The 20,048-nt window shown below is 39.0% G+C and overlaps 2 long non-coding RNA genes across 8 annotated transcripts in view; one reads left to right on the plus strand and one right to left on the minus strand.

Annotated features, from left to right (window-relative positions):
* Positions 1–20,048, plus strand: part of LOC102154226 — a 135,686-nt gene that overhangs the window by 49,681 nt on the left and 65,957 nt on the right. For 4 of the 7 annotated variants that reach the window (XR_005382754.1, XR_005382750.1, XR_005382753.1 and 1 more), the window contains one exon: positions 12,955–13,088. The exons of 2 other annotated variants lie outside the window; for them this stretch is intronic. This is a non-coding gene — a long non-coding RNA (uncharacterized LOC102154226). Of the gene's footprint in view, positions 1–6,775; positions 7,585–12,954; positions 13,089–20,048 lie in introns of those variants that run through there. One more of the 7 variants, XR_005382755.1, reaches the window with a different exon arrangement.
* LOC111093601 overlaps positions 12,133–20,048 on the minus strand; it is a 30,866-nt gene continuing 22,950 nt past the window's right edge. The window contains exon 3 of the long non-coding RNA XR_005382758.1: positions 12,133–12,415. This is a non-coding gene — a long non-coding RNA (uncharacterized LOC111093601). The remainder of the gene's footprint in view (positions 12,416–20,048) is intronic.

Genomic DNA, 20,048 nt, shown 5'->3' on the forward strand with positions numbered 1-20,048 from the left:
AAATCTTTAGGCATAAGATATGGCCATTTTACCATGTGTTCCTTGAGACCTCCAATTTTTGAAGACATGCAAATAATTTGGGTTTACTGTCCATAATCAGGATATGACCCAAGTACATCATTCCAACACTCATTTTCCCCTCAGGTATACAAGTAAGGTTGCTATACAAAACTAAGAGTACAAAAGACAGTTTCCACTATAAAGCATTTCTCCAATAGGCATCAACCTAAAGCCTAGTTGAAAATGTTTACATGTTTCCAGCACTTGCTTGCTTATATTTATTTTTATATGTATCCCCTCCCCGCCCACCAACTCATAAATTGAAATTTCTCTTAGGCAAGTGAACTGTTTGTATTACTCTGTAGTCTTCCCATAATATATCACAAGCCATTACGTTACAGTGGGCAGTTCACGTTGTTTGCTTACTGAATTCTAAATCGATTTGTGAGATCTATGATAATAGTCTTTATAGTCTCACATTTACATTAGAATAAAGGTATTCCAACTCTAGGATTTTGCTTCAGCTGTACATCTGCTTCGATCTGTTCCTTCCTGTACAATCTGTGCCTGTCACACTCAGGATGGATTACAGAAAGTTGAAAGACTTCTTCCAGGCTGCTTGTTTAGGCATTCCTAACCACACCTGTCTTCTTGCTTAATGCTACTGCTTCTCGCTTAACTGGTTGCTATTTTCAGCGTTGAATTTAGTCTTAAAAAGATTCCTGAGTAAACTGTTATTACGGCCCTAACCGTTATTAACTTTTAAACTCTCCTGACCTTCACTTGTAGCTTTAGGGTCTAAAGGTAGTTTTTGAGCTTTTTAAACTATTAAATCCTTCTACTAGGAAGGAAACCTTGTTGGGTCAGTTGTTATAGTAACCTTGGCTTTCTAAATTGTTTTTTTTTTTTTTTTTTTTCTTTTACAAAGCCATTGTCTTTGGCCAAAGAAGCTTAATTCAGGAGAAATGAGACAGGAGTGTCACCAGGCAGAGGAAGCACACAGCTTATATTAGCAGAGCTGTTGATGCACTTTCTTATCTCAGTTGTGGCAGTAATTACAGCAAGACTGCCTTTGATTTAAGGCAAAACTCTAATTCAAGCCTTTCTCTTCTTTAGCCGTAGGTATCTGCAGGAGTTTATTTATGTTGGTATCTGCTGCAGGGGATTTGGGACTACATAGAGCTAGATGAAATCTGGTTTTAAAACCTTAGAACAACAAGGTGAAAACAACCTGATGATTTTGTGTATGAGAAGCCAGAAGAATAGCTCCATGCTGGGCCTTTTTATTCCACTAATCAGCATAGTAAAGGAAGCCTGATAAGTAGCTTTCCAAAGTCTCTCCTCCCTAAACTCTCTTTACACAATTAAAAAAAAGGCACAGTTGCCTCAATCACTTTTTTTTTTTCCCCTACAGTTGAGAGCAAATTGTAATAATTTGGATCTTTGGGGGAGCATCCTTTATCCTGGAGTATTAGATCATAGAGCAAAAACTAAAGAGAGGCCTGTGGGTGGTTGCCTACAAGACATCTACAATTTGTTTTGATTAAAATCGGAAAAGGGGTACCAGAATATTCATTTTTCATCATATGATTTTATCTAAGTGAGAATCTGTGATTAATGTCTCTTGAGAAAGCTGTCATGATTTTTAATGTGAATTTAAAGAACCCCAAAAGGGCAGACATTTAACTACTAGCAGCTTTAACATATAAACTGATTTGGCCAGGTTCCCTGCCCTGGTTCAGGGCTGTAGGATGAGGGGATGGGGGTGCTGGTCTGCGTTAGAGGCAACAGTGAGGGGGAAGTCACCGGTGTTTCTTGAAGCCCAGCTATGTGATCTTAGGCAAATCATGTAGCTCTATGTGTTTCAAGGTTTGGAATTATAAGATAATGGGTGTAGAGTTAGATTATACCTAATTGAAATTTCTTTATAGAGATAGTGTTACCAAATGCAGTTGCCCTACTGAAATTAAAGGTTTATTATTATGAGAGGCATTAAAGAATATTTCAGAAAACTCAGAAGATCACTGAGTCTTTACACTAACAGACAATCTGTTGCCCTTGACTGGAACAAAACTGGTTATGGTATGAGAGCGATGGCTAGTTATGATCTGAGGGTTGATTGGAAAAGATGATTAGTCTACCGATATTTTTCCAGCTACCAACAGCCATTCTGGAAGAGGTATGCTTTAAATACCAAATTCATCAATTAAAAAGAAAGCTGTGACTTCTCAGCCAGTATTTGCAATTTATTGGAATTGTGGATAGAAGGATCAGACTGTAGAGATATCATAAATTGGAGTGTGTACAGTATGCTTATTTGATTACAGTTGTTAGCTGATTTCTTACTGAGATGAAATCAACCTATCCATGGATTTTTTTCAACAAAAAACATTATGAGCACCTCCTATAAGTCAGGCACTTATGTTGCTCTGTTTTTTCAAACAAAGGGCACATCTTTATTTCATATCTTCCTCCAACTGGTTACATATTTTCTTTTCTTTCTTTTTTTTTTTTTTAAGATTTTATTTATTTATTCATGAGAGGTAGGCAGAGACAAAGGCAGAGGGAGAAGCAGGCTCCCTGCTGGGAGCCTGATTTGGGACTCCATCCCAGGACCTGGGACCTGAGCCAAAGGCAGACAAAACACTAAACCACTGAGCCGCTCAGGTAGCCTGGTTACATATTTTCTTTCTTTCTTTCTTTCTTTCTTTCTTTCTTTCTTTCTTTCTTTCTTTCTTTCTTTCTTTCTTTCTTTCTTTCTTTCTTTTTAAAGATTTATTTATTTATGATAGACCTAGAGAGAGAGAGAGGCAGAGACACAGGCAGAGGGAGAAGCAGGCTTCATGCAGGGAGCCCGACGTGGGACTCGATCCTGGGACTCCAGGATCCCGCCCTGGGCCAAAGGCAGGCGCCAAACCGCTGAGCCACCCAGGGATCCCTGGTTACATATTTTCATTGGTGAATGCGTTTTTTTTTCCAAGCCTCTACTTTAATTATAAAACGTTGAATCACTTTTTCTATGGAGTAGTGGGTTCTTTATTGGCATCTTGGACATATAATCTTTCAGTTATATTTAGGCATTAAATAGTCCAGCCCCACACACATAACTTGATTCAAACTTCTGTGCATCCGCTTCTTCAAGGCTTCCTTTACTGTGCTGGAGTGGGAAGAAGGGAGAGGTAACAGGGCAAGCATCTCATTATTTAACTTTCTCCATTTTGTGGATCTCTCCTACTTGGTTGTCGTTACACCTATGACTAACTCTTGTATTAAAACCATCTGTCTATAGAAGGAGTGAGTTTCTTCAGATTTTTGCTGTTAATATAAAGAGAAACTCAGATTGTAGTTTTAGCTATTAGAGTTTATTTCGTACTTAGTAGTGCAAATTTCTTGAGCAGGTCAAGCTAACCAGAAGTCTGAAAATTCTTCCAGAGTTTAGGCCCGATTGGTTCATCCCTTGTACACTGATACAAGATGTGGCTTCAACAGATTACCTCGTAGTAGAATCCAGAGACCAACCGAGTAGGAAAAACTTTGTTTTCAGTAGTCTCATAATTCTTCAGCTGTTTATGGAGCATGTGACTTTCTACTTATAAACTTAACGTTTATAAACTTAGTTTGTATCTTTGATCTCTATGAGACTTCAAAGTTTCCCACAGCATATGACATGGAGAGGGAAAGAATACAAAGTCAGTTTGTAAAAGGATGTTTCTAAATGAATATGATGCTATAAACTTATGCAATTAGTGAATGCTTAGAAGAAAATCTACTATTTCCAATAACTCCTTCCAATACTCCACATATCTTTCCTTTTATTTTTTTCCCTTCGGAATTATAGTAGCATAGGGTACTGTATCTTTTGCTTATTTGTCTTCTTATCGCCTGTCCTCCCACATTAAAATGTATACTTCCTGAGGCCAAGGATTTTGTTTTGTCCACTGTGGTACTCTATCCCTAGAATAGTGTCTGGCACTTAGAAGGGGTTAAGTATTTGTGAATGAAGAAATGAAAGAATGAATAACACACCCTCTTTAGCCCACAATTCCTAGTGTCCACAAAACACACATATGTTCTTATTGCCAAATATAAGGAACACACTGGGGCATTTTAGCCAAGTTATCACAACCTGTGTTGGATTACTTTTAACATAGAATATTTTGGTATTAGAAAAAAAATTTAATGTGGGGGATTTATCATTATTTTCACATGATTTTAATCTAGGTCTTCAACTTCTTGACTTTTATGGAAGCAAAGGCAAGAATTAGAGTATCTTAATTTTTTTCAGCTCTTAATGATGTCAGTAGTGAAAAAAGAAAATATGAAACTATTTTATTTTAAAAAGGCTACATTCTTGGCAAATCCAGAGGCAGGACAGAGGCCCAGGACACAGGGTAGGGGAGGTGATGTTCACTGCAGTATTTTCTGTCATTTAGGCATCTGAGTTAAGAGATATGGTACAGACTCAAAGTAAATGGGGTTCCCGAGAGTGAAGGGCCAGTGTGGCTATGATGAGGTGTGCACATCCATGAGGCAGTGAGCCAGAAGTCAGCCAACTAAATGGGCCAGGGAAGCTAACTACTAGGCCAGAAATGCAACCTGAAAATACTTGAATACTATATTTGGATGAGAGTCAGTACATCAGACCCAATAAAACCTTCATTTAAAAATGTAGGAGTAGAGTGGTTGGTCATGTTTAGCGGTATTTATTGGGAAGAATTATTTGTCTTAGTAATTATTTGAGTATGGTTAAAAACAAAACCTCTCTTCCTTTCTTTTTTTTTTTTTTCTTAAAAAATTCTAAAAGATTTGTTCATTTTGCTTCAACAACAGTGAAAATACTGGTGGCTGTGAGACACATTTCTTTCCTGGATGGCATTGGCATTTCTGCTCTTGTGAATAGTTCTTGAGTCCTGAAACATGACAGGCTTGGCTGAGAAAGCAAGAGAACTGAAATAATGTTGATTTCTACACTCATTACATATGATTAACAAAATTCAGAGGTGAATAACCCGTGGTTATGTTGTTGTTAGCTTATTGATTATGAAAATGAAATCTTGGCAGAGCTATAGATGACGCAGTGAAGAAATAATAGCTGGGGGATGTCAAGGTGTTCTTGTGACCCAGGCACAATGGGGAGGATTTCACTGGATGGAGACTCGGCCTCGCTTGTTAAAAGAATAATACGTTTTGCTTTATACTGTAGCTGTTGTGAAAACACTTTTGAATAAGAAAATTATACATCAGGATACTGTTATGTGAATAGGAACACATTCAATTTACCTAAATAACCCCTCTTTCTCAAATTCTGGCCATTTTTTCTTGCTTTCTTTTAGTTTGATCTGTTTGCTGCTCTCACTGATTTTTATATTCTATTGCCTGGTGTTTACTTATGTTTGAGAGGCTGAGTTGAAAATACCCTTAATCCTTTTCCATTCTCTAAGTCAAAGGTAAAATAACAGAGCCATGAAGGTCTCCACTGAGCCTCATTTCCTTCATCCTCTCTGCTTAGTTACCCTACCCATTTTATGAAAGGAAACAATTGCATTTATTTTATTTCTTCAAACTGTTTCTTGTTGTTGTTGTCTTTTTCCCCCATTTCATTTTATTCTTGTAAGAACACTTAATTGGCTCAGGTCACAGAGAAAGCCACTTTGGGTTTGGCCTCCAGCTGGTAAAAGCCTATTGTCTTATGGACTAGGAGCAAGTTTCCACTCCTTGTGTTATATCTGATTAGTTATAGAATGAAGCTTAATAAGAAAAAAAATCTAATATAAAGGGTTTATATTTTCATCTTTTAAGCATGGTATAATGTAATGTAATTAAATACTTAATTTTCATTTCTATGGTTGACAGTGTGGAGTGGTACATTGAATCTAGGTGTTGGGGTGGAGCAGACCTGAGTTTCAATCCTGAACACCCTTCTCAGTAGCTCCCCAGGATATGTCACTGTTCTAAGCCTCAGAGTCCTCCTCTGAAAAATATCTCTGGGAGAGGCTTCCGGAAGTTAGCTCTGACCTCAGATTGCCTGCGTTCACAACACAGCCTGGTCACTTAGCTGAGCAATCTTGGACAAATTAGTTGTCTTGTGACTCAGTTGTATCAACTGTAAAGCGGATAGTAACAGAACTACTACACAGAGTTGTGGAAGCTAAATGACTACTGAAGGACTTAATGATAATAAACAACTTAAAATAGTCATCTGGTATGCAATAAATAGTCAATAGCTAATAGTTCGCATCGGACTGATGATTAAATGAGATAATTTGGATTAAAATCCTGGAGGTATCCAACAGCCATCAGTTCCCTTTCTTCATTTCTTTAATCTTTGTCAAATTATTTTCTTTTTGAAAAAGATTTATTTAGAGACACCTGAGTGTCTCAGTGATTGAGTGTCTGCCTTTGGCTCAGGTCGTGATCCTGGGGTCCTGGGGTCGAGTCCTGCATTGGGCTCCTGATAGGGAACCTGCTTCTCCCTCTGCCTATGTCTGTGCCTCTCTCTCTCTGTGTCTCTTATGAATAAATAAATACGATTTTTTAAAAAAGATTTATTTATTTGAGAGAGAACATGCACACATGAATGAGGGGAGGGGCAGAGGGAGAGAATCTTCAAATAAATTCCCTGCTGAGCCCAGAGCCAGATTCAGGCTGGATCTCCTGACCTTGAGATCATGACCTGAACCCAAACCAAGAGTTGGATGCTTAACCAAATGAGCCCCCCAGGCTTCCCTTTACCAAATTATTTTCTGATTTAATCCTTTTGTTTGTTTAAATCTAGGTCCTTGCTAACGTGACTTCTACATCATAAACTGTTGGCATCTCCATTGCTACCTGTATCCTACTTGTAATAATTGTTATTAGCATCGAAACATTCTCGCTATGATGTTGCAGAGTTGAATGGTTGACTTTTGGTGGAAAGCAAAACTTTCCATCAGCGCACACTAAATGGCATACACTGTACCAAACTCTCAAATGTCTTAAATATCTGTGCCCTTGGGAACTTTCGCTCTAGGAAGTTACCTGATTGAACAACACTGCCTCACCAGTTGATGAGCTGCAAAACTTAGAAACAGAAAAAAGCTAAAGAATGAATTAATTTGAAGACAAACAGACCAAGGGAAAAATTAGCTGTGGGATGGCTTAGCTTAGGGTTAGCTTAGGGACAGCAAATGTGTGCCCATAGCATTTCCTGCAGCCTGTGGCAGTCATTGCTAGGCTCAGACACAGCTTTGTCATGTTTTCAGCCCAATTCTCTGTAAGTATGCAAGCCATCACTGGCATCCTGGTTGTTAGTTATCTATTGGAAATAAAATAGTGTGGTCAGATTGGCTTATCTGGATTGGACAAATGTCCAATGTCTATCTTGGAACAATGGTCACCTTTTAGAATAATAAGTAGTTCTTTAAGTCTCTCTAGTCCTTTGTGAACATGGAAACAACCTTATGTTTGTATTTACCAATTCCAAAGATGGTCCTTTTGAACTGGAAGTTTATTTCCCTTAGGAAGATTTTAAAGGTTTTCTGCATGAGCAAAGGAAAGATTTTGGCAAATGATTTGTTAACATCAGCCAATGAATTCATTGTATTTGTATGTTCTTCTGACATTAAAAACTGTCAAACTATCTTATTTTTGTAAGAAATGAAGAATCTCTCCTTTTATGCTAAAAGTAGTTTTTAATGAGTGATACTGGGTCCATCTATACTTCTTCACCCCACGGATTCTTCCTAAGGAGCATGTATATTGGGATCCATAAAACCGTGGTACTGATCAGAAATAAATTATTTTATCACTGTTTTTAGATAATGTTATACTTTGGAAACTTGGATCAGATAGCCCTAGTAGCCTGCAAGAAGGAATTAAGTTGTGCTTTATAATGCATCTCACTATTTTTACCAGAACTTGGTGGATCAAAAGTCACAACGGCTGACCTATATTCTTAAAATTTTTATTTTATTTTTACCTTTTCCCTAAGAAATCTATCTAGGCTTACTGTCACTGCTGCATCAGTCAGTATGCTGTAGGCCTCCTAAAAGCAAAAGGACAGGTTGCTCTTACCACCAAATACACACAGGCCATCCATAGCCCTAGGGATCCCTTTACTCCGATGACTTTGCTTTCATTTTCAACAATAATAGAGGCAGTGCTGGTGAGAGGATGAACACAATTACGACGCGAGGCCCCAATGCAAACGCAGGAGCAGACAGGTGGAGGCTGAAGTGCAAGGAATGCCATAGAAGAAATAGTTCAGGGATCCCTGGATGGCGCAGTGGTTTGGCGCCTGCCTTTGGCCCAGGGCGCGATCCTGGAGACCGGGGATTGAATCCCACATCGGGCTCCCTGCATGGAGCCTGCTTCTCCCTCTGCCTATGTCTCTGCCTCTCCCTCTCTCTCTCTCTGTGACTATCATGAATAAATAAATAAAATCTTAAAAAAAAAAAAAAAAAGAAGAAATAGTTCAGGCAAGATTCAAAGAATTGAGTAACTCATTCCTGGCAAGCATTCTGTCTCTGTTCCTCAACCAAGGGGCCACTGGCCTTTACTTTTTAACAGCCACTACCGATGGTCTGGTATCCAGAAACTCCACTGTCAGAAAAACAGAGTTAAATGATTCTTTAAGTTCGTCCTGCTTCTAGGGATCATTCCTCTCCCGTGCCCCCACTGCTACTGCAGCCACTCCTTGCATTTCAGAAAGTAGGTCTTCATGTGAGAAATTTGAGTGGCATGAAAGTAAAGGGCAAACCCAGCCTTTGCACATGACACCCGCCGCCTTTGGGTCCTCAGTGTCACCTACTTTTGCATATTCCACATTCCTTGCCTACAGTTCATCTCCCCTTTGTTTATTGTCCAACTTCTGCCCATCTTTCAAGACTCAGCTCACAGCACTTCTTTCAAGAAGCTTTTTATGTACTTCCTCTCATATCCAGGGAGGAATAAGTTCTACAGTTTTGGTTCCTTCTAGCACCTTGCACACAATGCCAGTATCTTGTGGGAGACAAAGACCTGTCTTCATCACCAGGATTCGAAGTCCCCTTGGTAATCCCAGGACCACAGTTCTTCCTTAATAAAGTTTGTGAGTGGAGATTGCATACCTAATTGTAAACCTTACATAAAAATGCAGGCGCATGAGTGAGGTAAGATTGTGTGATTGCCTAGTTGTTTACTGTAACTAGCAATAAACTTGCCTTGGAAAACAACCATTCTGCTTCATACAGGTAACATATTCACGGCAACTTGTCCTTCTCTTTCTACCACAACCTCCTGGCAACAACAACAGCATAATGCAGATACAGTGGCTTTAGGAGGTGTGGTTGGTAATGGATGGACTTGGATTTGGAGCTGTCTCAAAGATTTACTTTGGATCCTCTGTGATGTTTCAAGCCCTTCGTTTTGGCAAGCCCGTCATTTGCCAGTTGTCAAATAGGTTGAGTCATTAGTCTGGCCTTGTCATCTGGGAGCCTCCAAATGATGGATTTGGCTCTGCTACACTTCCCAACGGGATAATTAAGTGTCCACTCAACTCTATCTACCTGGTTTTATAAAAAGTAAAATAATATAAAAAGTTATGTTATTCCTTTTTTCTACCTGTGAAAGCAGCAAGCTGGGAAAATGAACTTGAACAAGCCATTTGCTCTAATATTTACTCCCCGAAGGACAAATTTCCTATTGGAAAAGCCAAACCTTGAAATTCTTTTTAAGCTAACAAAACAATTTCCATTTGTCTACTTTGCAGAGTGATTTTGTGTACATTTTCCTTTCTTCTTCACAACTACCCTGTGTAGCAGAAAGAACAAATGTTATTTTCTTTGTGTTGTAGATAAATATCTTGAACCTCAGAAATCATTTTAATGTCATAATCAGTTCCTCTGACTATTGGATTAATCTCTTGCCATACTGTGCTATCAGACATCCTGTACAAAAGGAACGTCTGATTATTGCATATCTGTGTGATTCTTCCATTTAGGGTCTATTTCTAAAGTGTATAGGCTTTGACAAACTTGTTTGCCAAGATGCTGGGATTCCTTAGGTGACTGTGTGGGGAAGGAGAGTGAGCAAGACCGGGTCATCCCATCCCAGAGTAGAGAATTTGTCTCTAAGGCGCTATAACCAACGGGCGGAATTGCAGGGTAGGATGGAAAGTGATAACTCAATATCAGAACTGATGAGAAATCTGTGAGACATTCCCTCCTTGCCGACACAGATGATTCTTTTCAAAGGCCAGGTGCTTATTGTCTCCAGTATAATGTGGCTTTTGGATGCTATCCAGTCAGCAAAGTAGAAACTCATATTTGGCAAGGTGAACCCAGCCATGGTTTCCTGGTGTGCTGAATCAATAGGAAATGACTTTGGAAAAATACAGCAATGACCACAACAAATGGTTTTGAACATTTTTCAGCCAAATACTATAAAGTGAACTGCCAAGAATTTCCCCTGCGATATCCCTTTTCAGATGATAACATATGACTTTGAACTTTTGCCCCCTACATACTATGTGACTTTCATTCTTCAGACATGATTAAACCAAAGTTCTTTCTACAGCTGGACATTGGTCCCTCTAAGGACCGTAAGTTGTCTTCATTCTTGCCCAGTGAGGGCCCATATCCCGATGCTATTGTCAGCTTCTTGGCACCCATTCTCATTACTGTATTTTCTCAATACCTCTGTTTTCTTTTCTTTTTTTCCTTTCTGTTTTGAATGTCAACTGAATATCAAAACAGAGTTACCATGTGATTCCTCACTCATCTGGGCAGCCTGGCTGTGAGCGAGGAGGAGTCAGTGGAGATGGAGGGAGGAGGAAAGGCAGATTGAACAGAGTCAGAGCTGCAGGACTTGGGGGCTGGGAAGAGGAGCTCTGGGAGCTGGAACATCATTCTGTGGACATCAGTGGGGGGCGGTGGTTAGCATGGGTCAGTTTGTTGTTCTGGGTGCTTTTGTTTTCCGTTTTTTTTTTTTTTTTTTTTTTCTGTTTTGGTTTTGAAGTGATGATATATTGATTTGGTGACTATTTTATAATGGAAACATTTTGAGTATGAAAAAAATAGACCATTTGTAGCAATATACGGGGATTGCCTTCTCAATGTACATGCAAACTGATATGTCTAAGGACAAGCTTTCGTCTCATTGCATCAACATTTCTGGACAATTCGGGAGAAGATTTCTAAGACACAGAAAATCTTCAGTGGCCTCTGCTCCATTTGGGGTTATAAAGGTTCAGATGTCAGGCAAAACTAAGCACAATACACCAAGATCTAGACATTCTCATACTTTCTCTCCTCTTTTTGTCTCTCTCTCTCTCCCCATTTTTTAAAAAATATTTTATTTATTTATTCATGAGAGACACAGAAAGGCAGAGACATAGGTAAAGAGAGAAGCAGGTTTCCTGTGGAAAGCCCGATGTGGGAGTTGATTCTAGGGCTCCAGGATCACGACCAGAGCTGAAGGCAGGTGCTCAAACACGGAGCCACCCAGGCGTCCCTTTTTGTCTCTTTTTGCCAGTTAAATGAATATGAGTATTTTTAAACTTCATCTAGACTCTCTGCTAAAAACATGTAATATCAAAGTGTCTTGCTGTTCAAGATCTCATACTTCCTCAATGTCAAGGATGATGATGAAGACATATTTCTTGAGCACTTACTATCTAGCAGACACAAAGGGTAGTCTGATACATAAATGTACCGCGTGCCTTATTTCATCTGCTGCTCTACAATCTGGGGGTAACAATTACTCCTAATTTAAAAATGAAAAACTTGAGGTTTAGGAAGACTAACATGCTGGATGCTATCCTGCATTTAGCAGTAGAGCTAGGTTTGAATCCTGCTCAGTTATTTCAAAGCTTATAATCTTGGGGTACCTAGGTGGCTCAGTTGGTGAAAGGCCTGCCTTCAATCAGGTCATGATCCCAGGGTCCTGGGATCCAGCCCCTGCCCCTCCTCCCTGCTTCTAGTTTCTCTCTCTCAAATAAATAAATAAATAAATAGATAAATAAATAAATAAATAAATAAATAAATTCTTTAAGAAAAACAAAAGCTCATAGACTCAATCTATATGCAATATTATACAAGATGTATTACTGTTTTTCTTTTTCTTGAAGGGTGTTACTGGTAAATAATGTTCCACAAAAAAGTGGAGTTACCTATGTATTAGGCAGCTTTATCCAAACTCTGAGGTGACTGCTCAACGTGTGCCAAGTACGACTTGGAGAGCTGGGGTTGCAGTCTATTTCTACACAAGTTTTAGAGAAGTCCTCCAATTTTCAAATACAATGCAGGCTGCCCATTGTACTTCTTATTTAATTCCAGGATTATCCATTTTGGCTGATGGAGGTGGTCATAATTGGGTGCCTATAACTGTTAATATGTTTCATTTGCCTATTATGATTTGAAAATAAGGTCCAAAGTGCTCCACGATTAATTCTGGATATCTGAAAAAATCAAAATAAAAGTAGCATCACACACCAAGCATCTGGTACACCAAACAGTGCACTAAGTGCTTCATATGCATTCTCATTTGAATCCTCACTAGGGTGATACAGAGTATTTGGTATTATTTTCACATTATCCACGAAGAAACTGAGCTCAGAGAAGCTGAGTAATGTGGACAAGACCTTTTATCAAGTTGTGGAGTCAGATTTAAAACCAGCTCAACACGACCCATTTGAAACATTCCATGAGTGTTCACTGAACCTCAGTTCTGTGCCAGGCACAGAGTTGTGAACAGGGATTCGCAAGGTGCAGGACCAATGTGGCCTTGTGGCTTTAAGGAGCCAGGACAGTTGGACTCCCTGCTGTGCAGCATGCCTGTAGCGACCTTGACAGATCACTGTATATGTTTATAATTGTATTTCTATCCTTTGAGCATATCATTTATAATCCTTGTGCTGGAAAAATCACACCTGTTAAGTAGCACTTTGCTCATGTTACTGCCGCTGAGCTCAATGTGGTATTCTTGATCTAATTACAGACTTCCTGAGAGAACATAACTTACTGTGGACAAGATAGGAAAGGGATAGATAGCTTTTCCTTCAAAAACAAGAACAAAAATAAAATAAAAACAGATAAACATAACAACAAAACGAAACAAATGCCAGAGTGAAGGTAAGCAAAACTCTCCTTGAAAATGTTTTTGACTTCAAGTCCCAACATAAAACATTTTATTTTTTTTGAAGGACATGATTGTCTACTTTAGAAAGCTGTACCACAATGATCATAATGATCAGAATATACATTTTGATAGCATTTCTCTTGAGTTGCAGTATTTTTTGTATACTGAGATTTTTCAATAGGTCCAAGAATGTTGGAGAAATAAAGATCTTAGATGAAAATGGACACTAATAATTATGGTGTCCTACCCCACAGAATTCATTTACACCCCTCTTGAATCAGTAGCATGATAACATTATGTAGTGATGAAGAACCAAACTTCTCTTCTAAGGAGGCAGCATGAGCTTATACTTCCTTGTACTCTAATCTTTAGTTTTTGTCATTTAAGTTATGTCCACCCAGACTAAAGCATAACCATGTGAAACACTTCAGATAATTTTCATGCCACTATTGCACATATCTAGTGAGTATACTTAAGAAAAAAAAAATTAAGGGGTTCCTGGGTGGCTCAGTTGGTTAAACATCCAACTCTTGGTTTTGGCTCAGGTCATTGGGATTTGCCCTCAGTAGGGAGTCTATTTGAGGATTCTCTCCCTCTCCTCTTCCCCCCTCCACTGTATCTCTCAAATAAATAAGTCTTTAAAAAAAGATCAAACCACCATCAAAATAAAGAAGCAAATAAAACTGATTTATAAATCATTTGAAAAGCATAGTGCTTATCTGTCCCATATAGACTCAAATTTAAATTAAATGCTATAATTATAATCTCCAAACTTCTGTAATATATATAAATATTATATATTTATATAATTTATAGTATTTTAAACAACTGATCAGTTGGTCCTTAGAAAGTGTATTTCTGTTCCTTGAATACTGACAGAGAATGAGATCTTAAGTCAGGTGATAAATGCCCTCACATGGGCAGAAAATGCCAAGAGAATTCCACTTTGACCTTCCTGTCATTTTAAATTGCTGTCTTTGTTACACACTTCTCATTTCTAAATTTAAGCTTAAAGTCCATGTTAAGAAGCTACCATTTTTATCACATGAAAAAAATTGTCTCTTTAAATCTTGTAAAGGGAGCTTGAAGATTTCTGGAACTATAAGTATGGACATACACTTCACAATCTAGATTTCTTTGGATATCTGTCCCCATAGAGTGTTCTACGTCTCTGTTCACCCCACCTTCCATTTGGTACATTTTTGCTTCAACCCAGACTCCATGTAGTTTATTGCTGTTGATTGAAACCAGAGAATAGATTACGTTAGGAAATTAAAAAGCATACACCTGCTAAATGACCTTCCTTCAGGGAAATTTAAAGCAGGTCCACATATTTATAGTAACCCCTATAATTTAGGACTTAAATGAACACGGCTTATAAAGAAATACATTTAAGTCCAACTTTAACTCTTTCTAATAATATTACCATCAAAAATAACTACCATTTACTCCACTATGTCAGCTACCATGCTTGAGCTAAATGCTTCCATGCATTACCTTCTAATGCTTACCAGGAGATCCTGCGGGAGGCCTATGCTCTGTGTCACTGCCTCCCTGTGCTCAGCACAGACTTTTAGGATCAATGCAATGACATGGGACTCATGGCCTACCTTGGCACCATCACCAAAACCTGCAACACCACGAACCAGTTTGTGCACAAGTTCAACGTCCTCTATGACCGACAAGGCATCAGCAGGCAGATGCGGGGTGGGGGTGTGGGGGGTGTCTCCTTCTGAGAGGATTCTTGAAGGGACGATGCACAGATAGGACAGTGGTCCTACGAAGGGGGGGAATCACACTCCCTTTAGAGAAACCTCCTGTTGAAAATAAAAGGGGAGCAGCCCCTCAGCACCCCTAAAAAAGTGCATCAACTCACTCTGTAATGTTACAGAAAAGAGGACTATCTTGATCAAGATGATGCTATTTATATATTTTTAAATATATTTTATTTATTTATTGATGAGAGACAGGGAGAGAGGCAGAGACATAGGCAGAGGGAGAAGCAGGCTCCATGCAGGGAGCTGGATGTGGACCTGATCCCAGCACCCCGGGATCACGACCTGAGCCAAAGGCAGAGGCTCAACCTCTGAGCCACCAAGGTGCCCTAAGATCACACAATTTTTAAGTGTTGATAGGAACAAAGATTTGTCTAGACGTCTTCTCCTATTAACATTTAATTATAGCTGTTATTTATTGAGCATTTACTACACGTAAGATTGAAAAAAGGAGCTTGACCTTGGAGCTCTTAGAGAGTGCAGGTTGTCGGGGGGCAAACTCTGTGAACGGCAGTGAATAGTGATGAGTACTGTATGGAGGTAGCACACGGTGCTTCCTGAGTACTTAGAAAGATTATGCTCAGGGAGCATGAGCAAGGGACAGGAAAGGCTGCCCAGCAATTAGTGTTTAGTTGAGACCAAAAGGACAAATAGAAGTTGGGCAGAGATGGAAAGGTTGGAGAACGGAATGAGAGAGCAATGCATGCAGACATGAGCAAACATGGGAACTCAGATGCAAGAGAGCCTGTGATGTGAGAGAAGCACAGGTGTCTTGGTGGGCCCAGGGCTGGTGAGGATCAAGAAGGGCTGCGGATGCTCTGCTAGGAGCCCAGACTATCTTGGTGTCAGGGAGGATTTCTCTGGCTGTCAAGTGGCCTTTGTGGCCTCAGTTCATGGGATCATTTGCATCCTTGGATCTCCTCACTCTCCCAGTGTTTAGAGCTGCCCAAGCAGAGGGCCAGTGCTCCATCCCGCATAGAAAGCATTTCTTCTCAGATGCTGCCTTTTTATTCTGCCTGTTGCTTGTGCTACTCTTTGTGTACATGAGCTTCTCGTTGTTTTCATCATATTCACAGGAGCGAAATAGGGAACACTTGGCCCTGAGGACCCTGAATGCCTAATCATTGTGTTTCTTGAATGTTGATGCAAGCGTAATAGTCATGTCAAGTCTTGGCACCACCCTCCCGCACACTTTTCAGTGCCTGCTTCTCCTCCCTCTCTCACCACTCTTTACACATTTTACAAAAACCCAGGAAACATCATGAAATACAGGCTGTTGGGAAGATCACTACACTAAATCAAGCTAGATTATGCTGCTTCATTTCCATGAAGCCTGGTGGTTATTCAAATGAGTATGTTTTTATTTTTTTTCCTCACTGTGTGTACTTGTTAGCTGATGGATACACCTGTTTCGATATCATTTCTAAGAGGCATACTCCATTTTCTTCTGGGTGAATCCCAAGGAGGGAAAAGTTAACACCCAAGACGTTAGCAGCTGGTGGCTACAGGAATGATCAAATCGACTGATGAGAGAACAAAAATCCATGTTTGGTTGATGTTAATTGCTGGTGGCACTATCCTTTGAAACGCAGATGATAACTTTTCAATATTTAATCCATTTGACCCGAGAGAGCACTGGGAATTCCGCCAAACTTTTGTTCCACCACAATTTGTCTCTTAAAGCAAGCATTTGTACGGCACTGTCATCTTCATTAATCCTTTCAGGAGTTGTGCTGGGAAACAAGAATTGTTATTCCCATTTTACAGATACTGAAAGTGAGAGATAGGGGGGAAGTAACTTGTTATAAATATTTTAGCACGTTATTAGGCCTTAACATTTCTAGGTTGTCATTAAGCTTATTGAATTTTCCTATTGACTAAGTTGTGCGGTCTCCTTCTAAATGAGCGCAACAATTCTAAAAGGGGCAGAATATTTAGCACTTTGGGTTAACCTTTTTGCCATAAATTACTCAATGCCAGCAAAGCCCTCTCCTTGCATACTTTGTTTTCTTTTGTCTTTTTCATTATGGGGATTATATTCTAAAGGCTACTAAAGAACAGATTATCTCTGACTCTACTTCCCTTAGGTTAAGTAAAGAAGAAACAGTCCTCTTTTTTTTTTTCTCCTTTTATACATTAAAAAAAAAAAAAGACTCATATGTAAGGACAATTCACTACAGGGAGGAAAAATAAATAGTAGCCAATGCTCATGCTAAAGAATTCTGGTGTTGCAAGGAAGATGGGTTGCACAAATAGTTATATCTTCATATAACATTAACTCACTTAAATTTATTGAGTGTTCATTGTTTTTCAGGCACTTTCCATACATTATTTCATTTAATCATCACTGATATTAGACTTCTGAGGAGGTAGTGTTTTAACCTCATCATGGGTATGAGAAAGCCAAAGCTTAAGGAGTTTGAACAATTTGCCTGAAGACCTAGAACCAGGAAAACAGCCAGTTTTCAAAATCCTCTGCTCTGATTCCTCAACTGATGAGCTCTCTGCATTGTCTTTTCAAAATTGTTTAACTATTCACTAGCCAATTCATTTTAGAATCAATTTGCCAATTTGTACAAAATATCCTGCTTTTACTTGCAGTGCAATGTCTTTAAGGATTACTTGGGGGAAATAAGACATCTTAACAGTAATAGATTGTTTCATCGAAGACCAAGGCATGGCTGTCCATTTGTTCAGATGTTCTTTTATGTTGCTTAATATTTGCAACAAAATATAAATACATTTTCTTCATAAAATCCATGTACATGCTTTGTTTAGTAACTTCTGGTTACTTTATAACCTTTGTTGCTATTTAAATGGTCTTTTATTCTGCTTTTGTTCCTGGTTTTGTTATTGCTGATATAAAGAAATGCTGTTGCTGTTTTTTTTTTTAAGATTTTATTTATGTGTTCGTGAGAGACACACACAGAGAGAAGCAGAGACAAAGGCAGAGGGAGGAGAAACAGGCTCCATGCAAGGAGCCTGATGTGGGTCTCCATTCCAGGACCCCGGGATCACGCCCAAGGCAGATGCTCAACTGCTGAGCCACTCAGGCATCCTGAAATATTCTTTTTGAAGTTGACCTTGAACCTAACAACCCTATTTATCATTCTTAACGACCTCTAATAGTTTTGGCCCATTTGCTTTTCTCTGTAGATGATCATATCATCTTCAAATAATGACAGTTTTTTTCTCTTCCTTTCCAATTCTAGTACTTTTTTTTTTTAAGATTTTATTTATTGATTAATGAGACACACACACACACAGAGGCAGAGACACAGGCAGAGGGAGAAGCAGGCTCCATGCAGGGAGCTCAACGTGGGACTCAATCCCGGGTCTCCAGGATCAGGCCTTGGGCTGAAGGTGGTGCTAAACCACTGAGCCACCCGGGCTGCCTGAATTCTAGTATCTCTTTTTAATTTTTCTCCCAACCAATATTGGACAGGAGAGATAAGAATGGACATTCTGTTTTCTGACCTGAAAGGAAATAAATCTCAAGGAAATATTTTATATTTTTTTCCACTAGAACTAATCAAGTTCAGGATCAATTCCTAGTTTTATATCTTTGTTTTCTTTTTAAAACATAGAACATTTCTGATTAATTAAGTTAATTATGTGATTCTTCTCCTTTTGGAGGTGTGATGACTCTACTGATAGATTTCTCTGTGTTACATCATACTTACATATGATTTAAATATGTAGAAAGAAATGGAGCAGTTTGGGATAAGCCTTCTTTGATCATAGTTTTTTCCTTTTTATTAAAATCAATTTGGATATGCCCAGATAATATTTTATCTACAAATTTTGTGTCAGTATTAATAAGTTATTTAGATGCATATTCCTTTTCTCATATAGATCCTCACTTGGTTCTGGAATCAAAGTTGAACTAGTCTCTTAAATGAACGGGCAGCTTTCCTTCTTTTTCTGCTTCGTGGAGCAACTTGAATGGGATAAGAATTTTATAGTCCTTTTTTGAATTTTTCAAAATATCACCAGACAACCTGTCATTAAAACACACACACACACACACACACACACACACAAAACTAAGTTTATCTGAACTCACTGCAGTACGGGGGGAAAAGTGCCATTTTGACAGAGTCCTGGTGTTTCGGAAGACAAGTCAGAGGTAGGATATTTACATGGCTTGGGGGTTTGGACTGAAGTGGTTTAAGATGGGTCTTGCAAAGAGAGAAACTGAGAGTGGATAAGTTCGTATAAAATTTAGGTTTGATGAGCACAGTGAGGCAAAGATCTTAAAGTGAATATTGATGAGGAAACTGTTATTTGATGAGCAAGATATTTACTGGGGTGAGCGTACTGTTTTCTCTAATAAACTGATCTGTAAGAATCGCCTGTAGCAAATGGCTCCCTGGGAGGATGACATTTGAGCAAAGACCAGATATGGAAATCTAGTGGAAAGTCATTCCAAGCAGAGGGAACAGCAAATGCAAAGGCCCTGAGCCAGAAAGAATGAATTCAGAACAGCAGAAAGCCAGTGTGCTGATAGTCACTATCAGAGCATAGATATCTGAATCACAGAGAACATCATAAGGGCTTGGAAGTTTACTTTGAGAAATATAGGAAATGACTGGAAATTTTTGAGGGGAAGAGTAATATGATCTAAGATTTAAAAAGGATTGCTATGGGCATTGTGGTAAGAGTAGATTTTGCGGAGCAAGTAAGGGTGCTGTTACAATACTGTAGGTGAGAGATGATGTGATTGTTGCTTAGATGAGAGTGGGGTGAGCAGAATTGGATCTATTGTGAAGGTAAAGCAAATGGACTTTGCAGGTCTATGGAACATGTATTGTGAGAGAAAGAGAAAAGTACGCAGTGAGAGTTTTGGCCTGAGCTAGTGGAATGAGACAGTAGTTGACATTGACTGGGAAAGGAAAGGCTCGTGGAGGAGCAGGTTTTGAAGCTGTAGGTAAAGAATTTAATTTGGGCCTTATCAATGAGGTGCCTTGTAGATATGCAAGTAGAGATGTCATAGAGGCAGTCAGGTACATAAGTTTGGAGCTCTAGGGAGAGGTCAGAGATAGAAACAGGAATTTGAATTTCTTAGCAAATAGTGGTATATATGGTCATGGGACTAGACGAGATCACCTCAGGAACTAGAATAGATAAGAAAGCCCAGACAATGGGCACTAGGTTTTCCAATGTTTAGATGATAGA

Source organism: Canis lupus, chromosome 32 (genome assembly GCF_011100685.1).
Source record: "Canis lupus familiaris isolate Mischka breed German Shepherd chromosome 32, alternate assembly UU_Cfam_GSD_1.0, whole genome shotgun sequence".
Taxonomy (NCBI): Eukaryota; Metazoa; Chordata; class Mammalia; order Carnivora; family Canidae; genus Canis; species Canis lupus.